Source organism: Podarcis tiliguerta (genome assembly GCF_965153285.1).
Source record: "Podarcis tiliguerta genome assembly, chromosome: 5".
Lineage (NCBI taxonomy): Eukaryota > Metazoa > Chordata > Lepidosauria > Squamata > Lacertidae > Podarcis > Podarcis tiliguerta.
This window is the reverse complement of record NC_139538.1, coordinates 49978857-49996178: the sequence shown is the minus strand read 5'-3', so window position 1 is coordinate 49996178 and position 17322 is coordinate 49978857. Positions and strand designations below refer to the sequence as shown.

General features: G+C 38.8%; 1 protein-coding gene and 1 long non-coding RNA gene across 5 annotated transcripts in view; one reads left to right on the top strand and one right to left on the bottom strand.

Annotated features, from left to right (window-relative positions):
- Window positions 1–17322, bottom strand: part of ATRNL1 (attractin like 1) — a 475922-nt gene that overhangs the window by 13303 nt on the left and 445297 nt on the right. The gene's annotated exons all lie outside the window — the stretch shown is intronic.
- LOC310677908 overlaps window positions 1–17322 on the top strand; it is a 109400-nt gene that overhangs the window by 84478 nt on the left and 7600 nt on the right. For 2 of the 3 annotated variants that reach the window (XR_014511507.1, XR_014511508.1), the window contains 2 exons: window positions 2669–2914; window positions 7589–7679. This is a non-coding gene — a long non-coding RNA (uncharacterized lncRNA). Of the gene's footprint in view, window positions 1–2668; window positions 2915–7588; window positions 7680–11402; window positions 16637–17322 lie in introns of all 3 variants that reach the window. The other variant, XR_014511509.1, reaches the window with a different exon arrangement.

The following is a 17322-nucleotide window of genomic DNA, read 5'->3' as shown; positions in this document are numbered from 1 at the left end:
ATTATTATGGTGAACAAAAATTCTGGTACACCACTTTAATCAAAAGTAGATACTATCTTCACCTATAATGTCTTCTATTCTATCTGCACCCATAATGTGTTCTCTCTTATACATTACATTCGGTAAGGCTGAGTAACTACCAGGATCAGAAGCGTTTTGGGGGGAGGCAGTTGCTAACATTCTGCTTTAATATATTGTCGACTTTTTCCTTTAAGCTTGGGGGGGGTTTTATGAAAAAAATGTTTGTTAAGCAAAATTAAAATTTTCCAGTTATTCAGTATCCAGATGAATTCTGCCATTAAATATTCAGTGCATCTCAGATTCCTTTGCTAGCAGTCATAATGACAAATAAATAATCTTTGGAATTTAATTCAGGATTAAGTCAACCAGTTCTTAGAATTTGGAAAGCAGATTACTGTGTGAGACCTCCAGGCCTTCAAACATTTGTGATGCATGGCTAGTCAGATTATCTGCAGTACACCCATAAACATCAGACACATCAGGGGGAAAAAGAAAGCGAGAAAAGCAAAATAGTGAATATCCTCCTCTCAATTTTGGCTAGCTCCATTACCAAAGCTGGCCCAATCTCATTCAGCATATTGATTTACTCAGTCCAGCAGAAATGACTAGGACTTTGCTCATAGGTTTGAGTCACAGGAATGTTTTCCATTGAGCAAGCTAATGTGGTGAAGGAACTGTTACAAAAAATGTTGCAGACTCATAAATAATGGAAAAAGTTGGAACCATACATCAACAAATTATGAAGGCTGCTTTCCTTTTGACAAATGATGTGCATTTTTTTCAAAACTGAATTTTTCTTCTACATATATATATAACTGGTGTCTAGTTTTATTTGTAACTTCAAGTTATAAAATACCTCTGGCCCATTTACATCAACCATACCTTCATGTCCAATTCCCCCCCAAAAGTTCTCTCCCTGCTCCCCATTAGTTGCATTACTATCTTGTTTGTATAAAGTTGTAAGTCTGAGCACAGATTAGTGGTTCTTTCGCACAGGAGAACTTTCCCCTCTTATTCACCACTATGACATCTGCTTTGATCCAGCACGGATAATGCTATAACCCTTGTCAGGAAGCAAAAGGAATATTTTGTTGATTGGTGGAAATACCTGTTTGCTCCATTTCCCTTTTTACAATAACTTCCCATAGCCCGACCACACATAGTGTTGACTACACTAGATCACTAGCAGGAAGGTGAAGGAGGGAGAGAATGACCTGATTCTGATCTGCGTACTGAGCTCAGGGCAAAAAGGGGATGGGGCAGTCATTTGTGCTGGCTTGCACATAATACAAAAGTACAGTTTAGCACAACATCAGGGGTGGCTATTTTTTAATTACTGTTTTTGCTGTTGGCTAACCCTCTGAAGACTACATGCCAGCAGTGGGCATCAGCAAATCAAGAGTGGTATGGTCAGTGCATGCATACATATAGAGGCAGGTATGCACATACAGTGACTACATGGACAAGCTTCAGTGAGCCTGAGGAAACCTGGCTTGTGCATCTCCTTCCTCTCTTCCTCCTGCAAGGCTAAGAGGAGGAGGACTGCTGATGAATTAGTTGAATTTCAAGGGTTTGCAACTTAACACCATGTGAGAACCAGGAATCCTCGTTTAGAACAACAATTAAACAATCTGGTTTCAGTATCCATAGTTTGAAGATGCCCTGTTTAGCGACTAACCACTATTTGTTGTAAACAAGGATCCCTGATTCATACCTAGCCCTAAGCTAAGGTATCTTTGAAACTTAAAGTAATCATGGTAGAAGTCTTCCTCCCAGCAACGTGGTAAGGGGCGTGTGCAGTCCTGATGCTTTGCTCAGGCTTACTGAGGCTTATGTGTGAACCAGCCCACTGTGTGTGTAGCCACTTGCCTGTGGAGCATTCTTCATCATTGCTCAGAGCTTTTTGTGTCCCTTGGTGAATGCATGTGCACCACATTTCAAAGGCTGGGATAGGTTTATTGTTTTCTTAGTAAGAAGCAGCCCAAGTTTTAATTCTATCTCATTCCAGTTTGATTTTTAAAAAGATGAAACCAGCAAAAAAATAAATAAAAAAATGGATGCATTTGTCTGAGTAAATTGGTCCTCTTCTCTTTCCCCTCCCCTTCGTTTTTTCAGCTTGCCTTTCCCCTATGCATTATTTCAGCACAAAGATCTCAAGGCCACTTGTCTACAGAGATGCTAACACAGAGAGTTTTATTACTATAGCCATGCTCTAGTCCAAAGGGAGACCATGACAACTGCTTGCTAATACTTCTCATTCCTGGCCTCATTCTTTATTTTGAAATTCAGTATTATTACAAGCAGATTTTAGGGCAACCTTGAATACCTGAAAAGGTTTAAATATTTATGTTATTTGTCAATTTTTCAATTTAATCACTGAGTAAGCTTTCCCCTTTAAGAAAAGAAAAGAAAAAACAAAACCGCTTTCCTTGCTTGCAATGAAAGGTATGTAAACAACTTCTCACATTTGGGAGGGTTTCTCTGTTTTCTCCTTCATTTTCCTTCTTTCATTAATCTTAATCCAAACAAGCTTTTATTTAACACCTGGAGATGAACAACATTTCAAATTTGCAATCTGAAAAGTTTGCAGTTAATGATTGCATACTGTAGCTTCCCTGTCACCCTTTTCCTTGACTTCACCATTCAGATTTCCTGCCACTGGCTGTGTCAGAGGGAGAAGAGGAAGCAGACTGGGAGGAGCAGGTGTTGGAAGCTGAAGAGGTAACAGGATTTAGCAAGAAAGAAGAGGCTGTGGCAGAGAGCAGTCCAAAATCAGAGGAGGAAGCAAAGGCTGACGAGAGGGGCCAAGAGGCACAGATGAGGCAGGCTGCTGAAGAAGCCAGCGCTAGGAAATCTGTAGCCCTCCAAATGTTGCCCTACTAACGGATCTATGGTGAGTGAAATGTTGAATCATTTGCAGGCGACAGATTCAGGGAGATGATTCTTATAACAGGTTGGATGTGGACTAAGTTTAATTGAAGTAACCTTCCTCTGAAATCAATGGGACAACTTAAATTATGTCATGACTAAGTCCCACCAATTTCTGTTGCTACTAAGTTCAACTCTGGATCCAACTCAGTGATTGTTAAAATAGCTAATGAAACCTCTAACCTGCAAAGACCATTTCATTAATAAGGGACTTCCTGTTGCACAGCCTGGTTTTTTGTTACCATTACTTGGTAGTCCGATATCTAATGGATGATCTGTAGTACCTTTATATTGACCAGGAAGACACTTATATAATCACTAGCAGTGTGATTTAGGATAATATTTTTGGTCTTTCTAGCTCATGGGTTGGCAAACTAAGGTCCGGGGGCCGAATCCGGCCCAATTGCCTTCTAAATCTGGCCCGCAAATGGTCCGGGAATCAGCATGTTTTTACATGAGTAGAATGTGTCCTTTTATTTAAAATGCATCTCTGGGTTATTTGTGGGGCATAGGAATTCGTTCTTTTTTAATTCAAAATATAGTCCGTCCCCCCCACGTCTGAGGGACAGTGGACTGGCCCCCAGCTGAAAAAGTTTGCTGACCCCCGTTCTAGCTGCTTTCCTCACATGTAAGAGTGACTTGCAAACGTGATGAACTAACAACTTCTGAGCCAATAGTTCATGGCTCCTCTCTGCTACAGCAGTTTTCACAATCTTAAAGATTCATTTGCTAGGAGTATTTGATCTTAGCTAATGAATTGATCTCTGGCAGTAGTAAGGAAAAAGATAGAAAGCATTTTATGAACTGGTCTATTGCTTGAGATTGCAACACCTTTTTTTTTTCAAATGGTCCTCTATTCATACCCCTCACATTGTCCATTCTAGTCCATATGCTTTTCTAGGCAGCAATAAAGCATACAAATCTGAAAATAATTGGGTGTGAACAATTCAGTGTTTAAGAGCAGTTTGCATTGGTGATGGAATGTTTGCTTTAAGAATTATTTTCAGGAGATATTGATTTGACAATATATTACACAACCACATCTCTGTGCTCTTGGGAAGGCGAAAAATCATTCTCTGCTTAGCATTTCAAATAGTGTCCTAATTTAAATGAGATTTCAACTTTAATGCTTCTTTTTTTAGACTTCTCATTTGCACTACTGCAGTCTTTCAATCCCTTATTAGTCCAAGTATACAAAGGAGAGAAGATGTGCTTGATGGTGATGATAATAAATACAGTAGGTTAGCATATAACCTCACATATTCAAATGTTGAATGAAAATAAAACTGATTTATTTTCTCTTGTCCCAGCTCAAATATAATGGTACTTGCTGGTCATTATGGTTAAAAAAAAATGCTTAATTCACATGTTGTACCTGCATAAAATTTTATGAATCCTCAAGTGTAATCAAGTGATGCTCATCCATTATGTGTATGATTAGTAAATAATACTTATTTCCCAATAATTTTAGGCTGAAGCCCTCTGCAAACATATAATGCTATGTATGGATAGATGAATGTATGGTGGTGGCCAGGAGTATGTTTGCTGGCCTAGCCCTGATGTCTGCATGTTCAATGGCCCATCACCACAGACATCTACACTTATACATCCAAATGTACATATGCTTTGAATATGCAAACTGTATCTTGACAAAATGGGGCTGTACGCATTGAATTCAGAGAGTTTACATGAGTTGACAGTTTAGGGGAAGAGACCAGCAGGCACAAACATAATCCCTTCCACACGTTTATCTGAACACAGATTGAAAATCAGGACAAATGTATTCATTTTAAATGTATGTACCTTTCATGCAGTACTTGTCATGAAGAGTTTGTGTCCAAATACAAAATCTTAAGTGAAGATCAGCCCTTAAACAATTAGGTAAATAGGCCTAAAAACCACTCAGAGGCTATGTACATATGACATTTTTTTCTAGAATCAATGGAGACTACAAGTAGTCTCTACATGTTGCCAAGGGCTGCCAAAAAAAGGGCCGCATACACTCCCTTGGGCCAGGTGTTTGACCACCCTGTCCTAGGAGCTGCCCATGTGACCTAGGTCACATGACCTAAGTGCCCCACTAGGTCTAAGTTTTCCCAGCCTCCATTGGAGTGTATCCACTCCTGCCCAATGATATTGTGGGTGGGTGTATGCTAAGATTGCAGTCAGCACTTCCTTCCTTCACCTGAGGCATATGCAGGAAGGAAAAGGCATGGATAACCTAATGAAGGGGAGGGTTTTCAAATTTATATCAAGTAACCATACCCACTCTTGTGGATGGTAGGATCTAGAATCAATCTAGATTGAAAGTAGCAAGTTGAATATGAGCATGAATGATTCCATAATGAGAAAAACTACATGTTTGGGCTACAGATGGGTTATTGTGTACGCAGACTGAGTATAATGAATGAGCTTTTTATTCTAACTATGAAAGTGTCTTGGAACTTGACATGAAAAGCTGAAATATTTATCATACTTGAATCACAGGGGACAAACCAAGGAAACTAAAGCAAGAAGTTTTTATTTGTGAATTGGTATTATGTTCTTGTCCCAGAATGATAAATGTATTTCTTTATTAGGGAGAGAAATGCTTTCAAGCTAACAGTTCCTTCTGTATATTCATGGCATGTTCTCTTACCAGTGATGTTTCTTTAAATCTTTGTCATACACTGGGTCCATATATCAAATGCTTTTGATTCAAATTCTTTAAAAATGTGATTGTTCGAGTATCTTAGTTCTAATTCTTAGTGGTTCTGGGGTTGAGAGGGTTGGGTATGCAAGAATGTCCCCGAGGAGCCTATTTTAGTGCTGCAGAAGTTGCTGGGATCAAAAGCCTCTGGATCCTGTATCATTACTATTATTATAACATTTCTTGTACTGCAACCTCTCTCACCATCAGAACCCATGGCAGCTAGCAACATCCATAAAATACAACATTAAAAACAAAGTTAAAACCAGAATCTACAGCAGTGGTTCCCAAACATCCCCCCATCCCAACTGGCCCACTTGAAAATTGCTGAGGGTCTTGGCAGACCACTTAATAATTTTTTTGCCTACTACGTAGCAATTGTAATACAGCTGTATGGTTTTTAATGGTATTTTACAGACATGCTGCAGACTGCCTGAATGAAGCATGCAGAACACCGTTTGTGAACCTCAGCAGTACAGTAATCAATAGCATACAGCAATCAGTGGTGCTGATTTGTGGGGTCACTCCATCTACGATTCAAAGGCCTGCATAACAAATAGATCTGAAGCTATCACCTGAGTGTGTAAAACTGCAAAATCTGTACAGGGATGTCACTGCTGGGAGAGCCAAGGGTGCTATAATAGCAAGGCCTCCTCTACAGATCTCTGAACCCAGGTTGCCTGGTTATGAGAAATACAAATACACACATATGATCCAAGATAGGCATCTTCTGTGACACTGAAAGAATCCTGCAGTTCAGTTATCGAACTGCACATGGATTTGCTGGCGTACCAACTATATTGGTGCTTCAAGCAACTGTGTGAGTTGCCTGTACACTTGAGTGAGCCCTTAGAAGAGTGGTTTCATTGAGGAATTTGGTGCAAAAAAATGTAGGTAAATGGTACCAGTCCCAGTACTGAAATAAGTCAGTACACATGTAAAATCAGTCAGTTTTATACAGATTTTAGTAGAGATGCCCACAATATTTTAAAAATAACATGCTCTTGTGACAAAATCCATTTGTTCCCTTTCACTATGTGTTAATTCTCCATTTCTTATCACCCTCTTAATTTCTGCTGAATGAATTCACAATTCCCAGCACCAATGGTTGATACTTAAGTTGCCTGTTTTCACAAGTTAACAAGAAGCATTCTGGTGTAAACGTAACAGTTAACATATTCTCTATTGTGACTGTTATATAAGGAACAGAAGAGCTTTTGATTCATCACAACTCGGAGTAACTGGTTGAGTGTTGTGTGTCATAGTTTATTAACTATTTAGAATTATAACTAACCCTTCAAATATATAATCAGAGCAGCTTTATAAGGAAATCTGAAAAACACCACAAAATAGCTAGTGCATTAATAATCTTAAAAGTAAGAACAATTATAAATACAGCATCAAAATAAAAACTTTTTTTTTTTTTTTAGAAAGCTAAAAAAGGACCAGCCCTGGGAAGAGTGGATTCCAAGTAAGCTCCTTCTGAAGCCAGGGCACCCCACTAAAAGCTGTCTCTCCAGTAATCACCTGCTGCACCTTGGATGCTGTGGAGGCAGATAGAGAAAGGCTCTGTTGAGACAGGATGGATGGAACAGCACGTGTGGAGGCACAATTGTGCAGAACGGGATTCAGTTCTGACAGCTTTATTAAGCTAATATGCAGAATTGCATGGTTGTTTTTAGCAACTGTTCTCTGCTGCTTTATCTATTTGTTGGTAATATGTTTCTTGCTTTTATTACATTGTTATCAGCCACTTTAGAAGTTTTAAAATAAATGTGTTGCTGGAAGATTCCAGGTGAGGAAATAGTGTCATCTAGCTGGGATGGTTGGGTATTATCCTGGTAAGCTGCACTAAAAAGCCAGCTGTTGAGAAAAGCCATTCCTGTTGGATGCTAACCATCTGGCACTGTTGCCAAGCAATCGGCTACTGCCTCTGATTTTATCCTAAAGCTCCCACACTAAACCCCAACTGCTGGCATGCAATCATTTGGAGGGGATACCCCAATGCTGAAGACGACGAGGGTTACAACAACAAGTAGTAGTAAGTACTTTCACTAAGTATACAAAGTGTTCTTCTAGGTAATTAGAAAATACTGTGAAATATCAGGAAGAGGTTTTTTTATTTGGTTAGACTTCGGCCTACAGGTGTCTTAAGTTTACCCTGACACTGACAGTCAGCCTCCTTGAGAATGTAGATCCTATATCCAGAGATCTTGGGTAAACCAATTTCTTCTTTCACCTCTGCCTCCAAAGGCTGGTCTCATAGGACTCCGTTTCAAGAACAGACCTGTCAAATCTCCCAATTGCCTTTCATTACTGAATAACTCCTGTATGTCCCAGAGGACAGCTGTGTTAAAATAACAACTTCTCATCTGATCATTTCTAAAAGCAAGAAAGCTACTTCAAGTTATTTCCCTTTTTAATCTATAACTCTTTATCAAATGGGGAAGAATTTCATTTCTGGCTCAGGTTCTGATTCTCTGCTATTTTTCAAAAGAGTGATAATGTGTTCTTAGGATGTGTAATATTGAGGAGTTTTTAAAAATGGGATCGGATCTGCTGAACATACACTTCCGCAGTTAGTATTGATGGGCATTACTCAATGCACATCAAGAGAACAGTGAATGGCTCAAAGTTTTTAATTAGTGCTCAAAATCAGTAAGAATATATTTTACGCTGTGAGGCACTAAGAAGGCCAGAAAGTAGCTGAAATTTCTCCTTTCTTTTAGATGTGAATCTGTGTAGATTCCTGGCTCAGCCCCAGATATTAAGGAGTGGGAAAACATAAAAGAATGTCATTGGATTTAGGATAGAATAATTTTAAGTTGATAGTAAATATATATATGTATGTATATCATGAGATATACATTCTCTGAACTGGAACAGGGGGGATGAGAATCCTTTGCTTGGATAAGGCAAACAGTATATTGGAGGACAAGAAAGCAATTAACAATGAAATTCACTGATGCAAAGAAGAATAAGAAAGGAAGTTCTAGAGATTAAAAGCTTCCTGAAAAAGTCTCTGCCTTCTATTGTAGTTGTCACAGTTGAAAACTCTGCACAATCCATATAACTATGTGTGTTATAAAAAAAAGAAGCCATTTACTTTTAAGTTATAGCACATTGCTTTGACTTTAAAACCTCACTATAGAGCAGTTGGACTGTTGCGAATTTGAAGGTTTCATTTGAAAACTTAACTCGTTTCAGAGAAGACATGGATAAGGTTATGCTGTAAATGAAATATTAGTGGAATTAAAATACTGGAACTTATTTTTAATACAATAATGGCAATCGCCACACCACCACCAACCAACTTTCTACACCTACATGAGACGGAGAACAAAGAAGCAAACAAGACAGAATAAATAATATGGCCAGAGGAAGCAGGAGGAGTGACATTAACTCTTCAAGAGTGCACTGTGAGAACAAGTTCTTGGAAGAGAGGAAAAGGGACCAAAAATAAAATAAGAGTGGCCAGAAAAATGAGCCATAGATACTTTTTCAGAGAATATTGCATTTTCTAGTCAGCCCTGAAAAGGTAGGATAAAGTTCTCCTGTGAAGGTCCAAAGCATCAACTGATGTGAGACGTTGATGGAAGAGGGGATAAACTTTAATTAACTGCATGGCTGAAGCAGACTGAAAAAAGGGAAGTTGAAATGAGCCAAAGCATGAGCTGACCAATCTGGAGGTAAATGAAGGTTGGAGCACTGAGCTTCAGAGAAGCAAAACTTAGGGCTCTTCAGACCTCAGTGGCAGCATTGGAAACGGGCTGTCCCATTCCATCCTATAGTAATAGCCATATATTTCTCAAGTTTCAGGCTTCAGTCCTGCTTTCCTGCACTAAAATGGTGGCATCAGGGGGAAAAAATGGGCACAGAAGTCTATTTCTAGGTGGAGTTATGTCCCACATGCTAAGATCTCATAAAGAAAATACCAGTACATTTTAATGACAGGTATCCAGCAATGGGGGTGTGCATGTGTGCAAGTGAGGGACAAGCTCCTTGTTTAGGAGGAGGCATCTGCCCCCCTCCAGCACTGCTCCCCCTCTAATGCTGCCCATGCTGCACTGTGTTAGTGTTTGGGACATACCTGTCTTGATGGGGGGTGGAGGGAGAAGTTAAGAGGGGCTGAATGTGAAAATGAAAGGAAGATTTTCCATCATTCTCTGTACTGGTTGGAGCAGTTCAAAGGCTTGAGGATGTGAACAAGGTGCTTGGGATTGGTCAGGGCGACCACTCTGCACCCTTGCTCTTCTTTGCTGATTAAATCTAGCAGGGAGATGATAGCTGGCAGGGCCCAGGTGGTGATTAATGGTGGTCCCTCATAGAATTGTAGAGTAGGAAAGGGACCCATGGGTCATCTAGTCCAACCTCCTGCAATGCAGGAATCACAGCTAAAGAATCCCTGACAGGTGGCCGGCCAACCAACCTCTGTTGAAAAGCCTCCAGTGATGGAAAGCCCACTACCTTCCGAGAGAGTCCATTCCCGTCAAACCTCAAATAAAGCAAATTGGTTTATCGCTCTTAGTTTTGCTCTGTTGTATCTTCAGCCCAAGGCACTTTGATTGTCTAAACCAGAAAGTGCCATATAAATCAGCCTAGTGATGTCCGAGGATACATGAGATCTTACAACATGTGTGCAAAGTCCTCCACTGATCTTTAGATAAAAAAGCATCTGTGCAGGAAGAAAGTGGAATGCTAAACAGAGAGAGAGAGAAAGAGAGAGAGAGAGAGCACTGTAGACACCACACAACTACATCACATAAATATCAATATGTACTAATCTAAGCACACAATTCCAAATACCCTGATCCCAAAAATATTTCCTCAGAACTGTTCCACTTCCAGGTAAAGCTGAATAAATCTTAAAAAAACCCTAATTTGTCTTAATTAAAACTAAAGCCAAATATAATTAAAGGCTTCTGTCTACCCTAGATGAGTACACTGTGCCCTCCCCAAGCATTCATTCATAATTAATGCTACTTTAAAGGTACATTGAATTGAGGATAAATTGTTACGCAGTTGTCTGACTATTCCAATTCTGTATTCAGTCGCTTGGGGTCTGAATGCAAAATAAGACATTTCAGCTAATGCATACTGTAGTTATAAATGTATTGGTTAGACATCTGTATAAATTCCCACCGTTCAGTCAGCTAAAATAATATTTTTGTACTATCTATTACTCTTTCAGTAACTGAATCTTTGAAACATCAATTGTATGTGTACTCTTGGCAAAGTGAAAGCTTAATATTCTTCAGTGTTTGAAATTTATGGCTGTGGAGGATTCCAAATATAATTGGTTTATTAGAATTAAGATTTTAGCACTCTTATATGGGGATCTCCTTACTGCATTTCAGTTTACGATATTTTCCATGTTCATACATTTGCTTTTGTATTTTATGCAGCTTTTCACTTGTGTGAAGTGAATGGATGATTTCTGTCTTGGGAGTAATGAACTTGAAGGCCATACCTAATCTGCATATGCCAATTTGATATATTTAGCATCATTTTAATTAATAGATTGGACACTAGACAACAACTGGAAGTGTTAACCCCAAGTGCATGAAATCCATGTATCTGACTATGAAAAATACATGGAAATGAACTTTCATCGTTCTTCTAACTGATGAAAAGAATCAATTGAGAAATCTAACATTTTCTTAGTTTATATCATTTGGGTATGGAAAGCCATAGTTTATTTTTAAGTTACTGATTAAGAAATGATATATAAATATTGTTACTGGGCCCTCTTTTTTTCCTACAGGAGGACTAGAGAGATACTACAGTCAGTTGACTAGTCACTAGATGATACTCTTTCCTGGATTGCTTCCTCATGTGTGCAAGAGTACACCTTTCTCCCACCCACTTGACACACCTGTCACAACTCTAATACTGCTGGGAGGGCACCGCTACCGAGAAGGCCCTCTGCATTCTTTGGCTGGGAAGTGCTCTTGACACCATGTGCATTTATCTTTTTCACACAATGAGTGGCATTCAGCTAAGTTTTACTCCTAGTAGACCCATTGAAATTAATGGACCTCATTGTGTATTTTATGTACTTTAAAACTTAGTTGAATCCCATTCTGTCTCCATATGTGGATATCGAATGAGGGCAAGGAGAAAAGGTTTCATCTCGCTCCCCAGAACACACACCTGGATCAAAGCATCAGGCAGTCTAGCCTGTAAAACATTTTGGCATCCATTTTAAAGTCCTGCGAGAAGCATAGTGCTGTTTGCTCAAAATTATTTTGTAATTTCTCTGGAGATATTTGATTGTATAACAGTATTGAAGCTGGGAGGGGGGTGGATTATCTGTTTACCTAGTTCATTCCCCTGCCACTTCAGAACTGCTTATTCCTGTATATTCTCTAGTGCTTTGCTTACAGTCTGCTATTGTTTACTAAGGACATTTAATCCTATCATGCAAAGCTCTAATTGTTTAAAGCATAATTATAGATGTTAAATTGTTTTGCTTTTTATGATAAAATGTCCTTTGGAGAGAATCAAAACAGAAATTAAATGAATGTAAAATGGAATTATTTAAAAAGTCACTAATTGAATACTAGGCAATTAAAATTAGAGGCTTTTTGATGAAATAATTATTTTAATTATACAGCGCACTTAGGTTCACCATTTGTAAACACTTCAGCGTTTATCATTAAGATGGATTTTCATGTACACTTGTTCTGCTTGTTTTATTTTAGAAAAACAGGCACTCCAGAATGCCCACAAGGACCATCCACAAACTGGTTCAATCAAAATATGTTGACTCAAACTGATTTAAGTTCAATTGAAGCAAATAGAATTTAAGCTCAATTTACATGGTGCACTACACCAGCAACATGGCTGTTCCCACGACACCAAATTTCATAGATACCTATATATTTGTACAGCTGCCTGCTTTATGACCAGTTGCATCATTTTCAGGGGGGTTGCATGTGTCAGGTCAGGAACTTTTCTAAATGTTAAGTTGAAAGAGCAGTATTTACATAACACTATTCAATCAGAAAAAGTCTACAAGAGCTATTGTAGGGGATAGTCTGTAAGAATGCCAGTAAGGTTCACTTCCTACATTACAGCCTTATGTTACAGAACTAGATAAATTAGCAAAGGTACTTCCTCTTGATTGCCACAAACTCCTGTGGGTCCTTGTAATGTTCCTAAGCATATTCATCCAGCCCAGGTTACCTTTTCAAATACAAGATTAACTTGCAGGGATACTCCTATGCAGTTAAAATATAATGGCCACAATCCAAAACCCCACAAAGTTTTCCGTGTACAGAGAGAGTTGCACATCAACAGGGGCTGCCCTATGTTCACAATGTACTTCCCATCATAGAAGCTGGTAAGGCAAATCCAGCAGACATATATCTGTCTGCATCAGTGCCACTGCACTGGGGTCAATGTAAAGGACAGTTTTGCATGATAAGCAAACTACCACAATAATCCTCTAGTATGTGGCCTTGAAATTAATTAACATTTTATAATTGTATCATTTATAATATATATCTTCCTTTTAATATGCTGCAGTTCTTATTTCACTGACCATCTCAAATTCACAAAGGAGGTCATTAATATTCCTACTTGACTGATGAATAAATGTTTATAAGTAAATGTTGAATGTTTATATATTGCATGGTTTATTTGTATTGACTATATCCTAGGACATCACAGTGAATGGCAGGCTATAAATAAATAAATTTGGACCTGATCAGATTATATTACCCCCTGGCCCAGCCCATCACATAGAAGGGAGCATAAGTGTTCTTGTCTTCCCTGCCTACCAAGTGCTTGCAATCCCTGTTTTTGAAGCTTTTGAAAATGGCCTATGCACAGAAAACACAATGTGCGTTGGCCAACACTATGCAGCCATCCTCTGGGGAAAAAATATAAAAATCAACCAAACTATTTCAGCCTGTGTATAATAGATTTTCTGATTGTATTTGCTGCTAGGGAAATGCCCCATAGTCTACAGAGATACTTTATGTAGACCTATGGGAAGCTTACCAGAGGAATCCTATACACATCTACTGAAAAGCAATTCTCACTGAATTTAATGAGACTTGCCCCCAGGTAAGTGTATATAGAGAGGATTGCAACCTAGAAGTGCTTCATTCTGTCCTTATGGGTGGCCTTCAACTAAGTTTTACAGTAGACCCAATGAAATTTGTGAACATGAATAAATTAGGTTTATTCATTTAAATAGGCTTACTTTAAGTGTAACTGTGACTATAACTTAGTTGAATTCCACACAATATCTATAAAAGTGTATGAATGCCATTAGAATCAAAACAAGGATGTTGTTGGCAAATAAAAAGCTTTTTGAGTGAGAGGTCGAGAGAACTTCAACCATAACAGATTAATTCAAACAGATTACCTTAAAAAGAACAAGGAGTAAAGTCCCATTCCATTCCTGTTTCACATTAGTAGAAAGCTTGTTTTGGTCAACTCATTATTTGATTAAGGATAAGGATCATGAAAATTGACTATTTTTGTATACGCCTGGTTATCATTACAGCATAAATTTGGCATTTTGTGTCTCATATTTTAAGCTTGTATTTTTAAAGTTTAGTTGTTAATTAAAAAATAAGTTTAGTTAAGTTTTATTCCTTTAGTTATTTGTGAATAAAAATAATATCCTTTATGAGTATGTGTATGTATTCAAGTGTTCACCTTTAAAAAATATTCCCTGGGTGCACATCTTGATGAAATGTGCTGTGCATGCCTTTGGAGATAAAGCCAGGGTGCTAAGAAGGCTGGATATGCTTGCCCTCATCCCCTCATAATGGTCCAGATCTACAGGTATTTTCTGATCTAGCCCAGCAAAGCTAACGTGGTGCAAAATGAACTTTCCCTCCCAGGAATTAACATCATGGTTCCCAGGGCCAAGACTAACTGGTTATTTGTCTAATATATGTTTTACATCAATGATAGCAACTAACTTTGACTGGAGACCAAAAGGACAAATAATGAACAAAACAGTGAAGCAAGCCAAAGCTCACTGCTAGCCCCAAGTGATTCTTAAAGACAAAACACTTTGTTACAACACTGTTCCACACAGCACATTTAGCAGAGATATCCAGGGGCCACGACAGCTGAGGAGGGTGTGCTAGACAACCTTCCCTCATTCTTGTATAACTAATGCAATGAAAAATGTTTTAAACCTCAACCTCTCAGGAATGTAAAACGCAGCAGTGTAAAGAGATTGGTATAATTGTGCTATACAGGCTGTGCTAGCCCTGCTTATCATTTAAAAAATCCCAAAAACGATCTAGTAAGGGGTGAGGTTCTTTCTAACCTACCCCTTGCTCAATCCAAGAGTCTTCGGTTGCTCTGTATTCCAGGAGTTTCTAATCCAGCAAGCATGTTAATGAATAACCCCCTGCAAATAGTTGTTTTCTTTTCTATAAAGAGTTATGATTGATTACTTTGTCTATTATGTTTTTCTATTAGCTATTATTTATTAAGATTTTTACTAATCTCAGTTGATTACTGGTGTGCAATATCTGGCATTGCTACTAATTCCGGAAGACTCAGCACTTTTTTTATCTACCATGTTGTCCTCCACATAGATTAGTTACATGGACACCTGGTCCAATAGTACAGCTATTATGTATTTAATTTTTCTCAAGACAGCAGTGACTTATCTCTGATTTGCTTATCTGTTTGCTTCAAAATCCCCTGAACATGTGCAAGTGAAACTTTAAATAAGATGCCCTTGCATGGATTTAAATGTCTAGCTTTAGGCATCCAAAATTGAAAATTCTGACCTCATTCACCCAATTTCCCACACTATAAAATGGGACAAAGACTACTTAACTCAGCTCACCGGGTTGCTGAAAGGCCTAATTTAGGAATATGTTAGTGTAGTATGCAATTCTAGTGCTATAGAAATTTAAAGCATTTCATAACCGTCCATTCTTTATCTACAGTTCCTACCCCCCCTTTTAAATAGTTATCAAATCTTTTGACTAGATAAGTGAAGCTGGTTCTTTCACATGCCACTCAGTAAAAAAGAAAAGGGGAAAAGCGTTAACTCAGTTGAGCACAAGATACCACAAAATAGTCCCCAGTGGAGCCAGCTGATGAGAGGGTCCACTGTCCCTTGTGCCACTGCCAGTTCAAGCCTTCCTTGAGGGAGGGGAAAAGAGAGCTATATCCATAATGGCTGTAACTCGGTGTTACAGCACATACTTTGCACAGAAAAGCACCCAGGTTCAATCCCTGACATCTCCAGGTTGTGCTGAGCAAGATGTCTTGACTGAAATCCCGGAGGGTTGCTGCCAGTCAGTGTAAACCATACTGAACCAAATCGAACTAGACTGACCAATGGTCAGACTCTGTATAAGGCACCTTCCTACATTCACAACTGCCTTCCTTAGTTGTGATTCTATGATGGCATATCAAGTATGGCGAAAGCCCTATCAACAACACTCTGCAACCTAATTCCTGAAGTACAAGCCTGTGTTAGGAGGATCACTCAAACAAAGGGCTAGTTTACATGCTATCACAAGTGGTAAGTTTTTTGCTGTCACCATGGCAGTCTACCATTTTGTGGGCAGATGATGTACACACATTCTAAGGAGCAATATGGAAGCAGCCAATGAAGCCATTTGCTACCACATTGCTAAGCATAATTTAACTATGTGATTAGATGGTTGCAATCCTTCCACATACAGCCAAACATATCATTATATAACAATTCCCCCTCCAACTGAAGTTTTATGGGCTACATTTCAGAAACTGACAGTATCATTTGGGGAGGGGCCGATGCATTATTGAGCAAACTATCAAAAATGAATAAAATATAAAGAGCTTACCTCTTAGACAGATCATTTCCAAGCATATAAACTTTTATCATACTTTCGAAAAAGTGTCAAACCACTCAAAGGAGCACTTAAAAAATATGACTTATGAAAAACTGCTTTTACAGGTAATAGGAGCTCTGTAAAAGTCCTTCAGAAAATGGAGTTGCCTCCACTTTCAACAAAGAAAAAGGTATAAAATTTGTGACAAATGGGAGTAGCTAGGACAGAATCCTGGCCTTGACATTCAATCAAAGGCTTCTGAGATTGGTAAATAGTTCTGACAACAGATTGCATGTTTATGTGATAATAATTGTTCCCATGTTCACCTGCTATGAATGATATAGTGCCTAGCAGAGTGATATGGGTGTGATAATAAATAAATAAAAATTCAGAGGCAAAATAAAAACAGACAAGACAGTTTCTATATAGTGTTGTTTTCCAACCAAGATTGCCCTTAATGTTTTTTTAAAACTGTTCCATTGTGAGACAAATCTTGGATTGTTTTGCTGTTTGAATACACAATTCTGTTATTGTTCACTCTCTGTGCCTCCTCTAAGGCTCCCTCCGTACACAGTGAGCCACATGGGAATTGCTTCCTATGAGATTATCCCAGGCATAGACAACATGCTGCCTCCAAATATTATTGGACTGCTTTTCCTATGGCCAATGGTCCAGCCATGCCTGGAGGGCACTATATTGGCTACCCTGTCTATCACATGTGTCTGAGGTATGTGTATTGGTGGGCAGGGCCAGCCACAATTGTAGAATGCTGGTCTCATAAGACCAACCGAGGTTTGCAGACTACCCGAATGCAAGGGCCAGAGCTCAGCGGTAAAGTATCTGCCTTGCATGCAGAAGGTCCCAAGTTCAATCCCT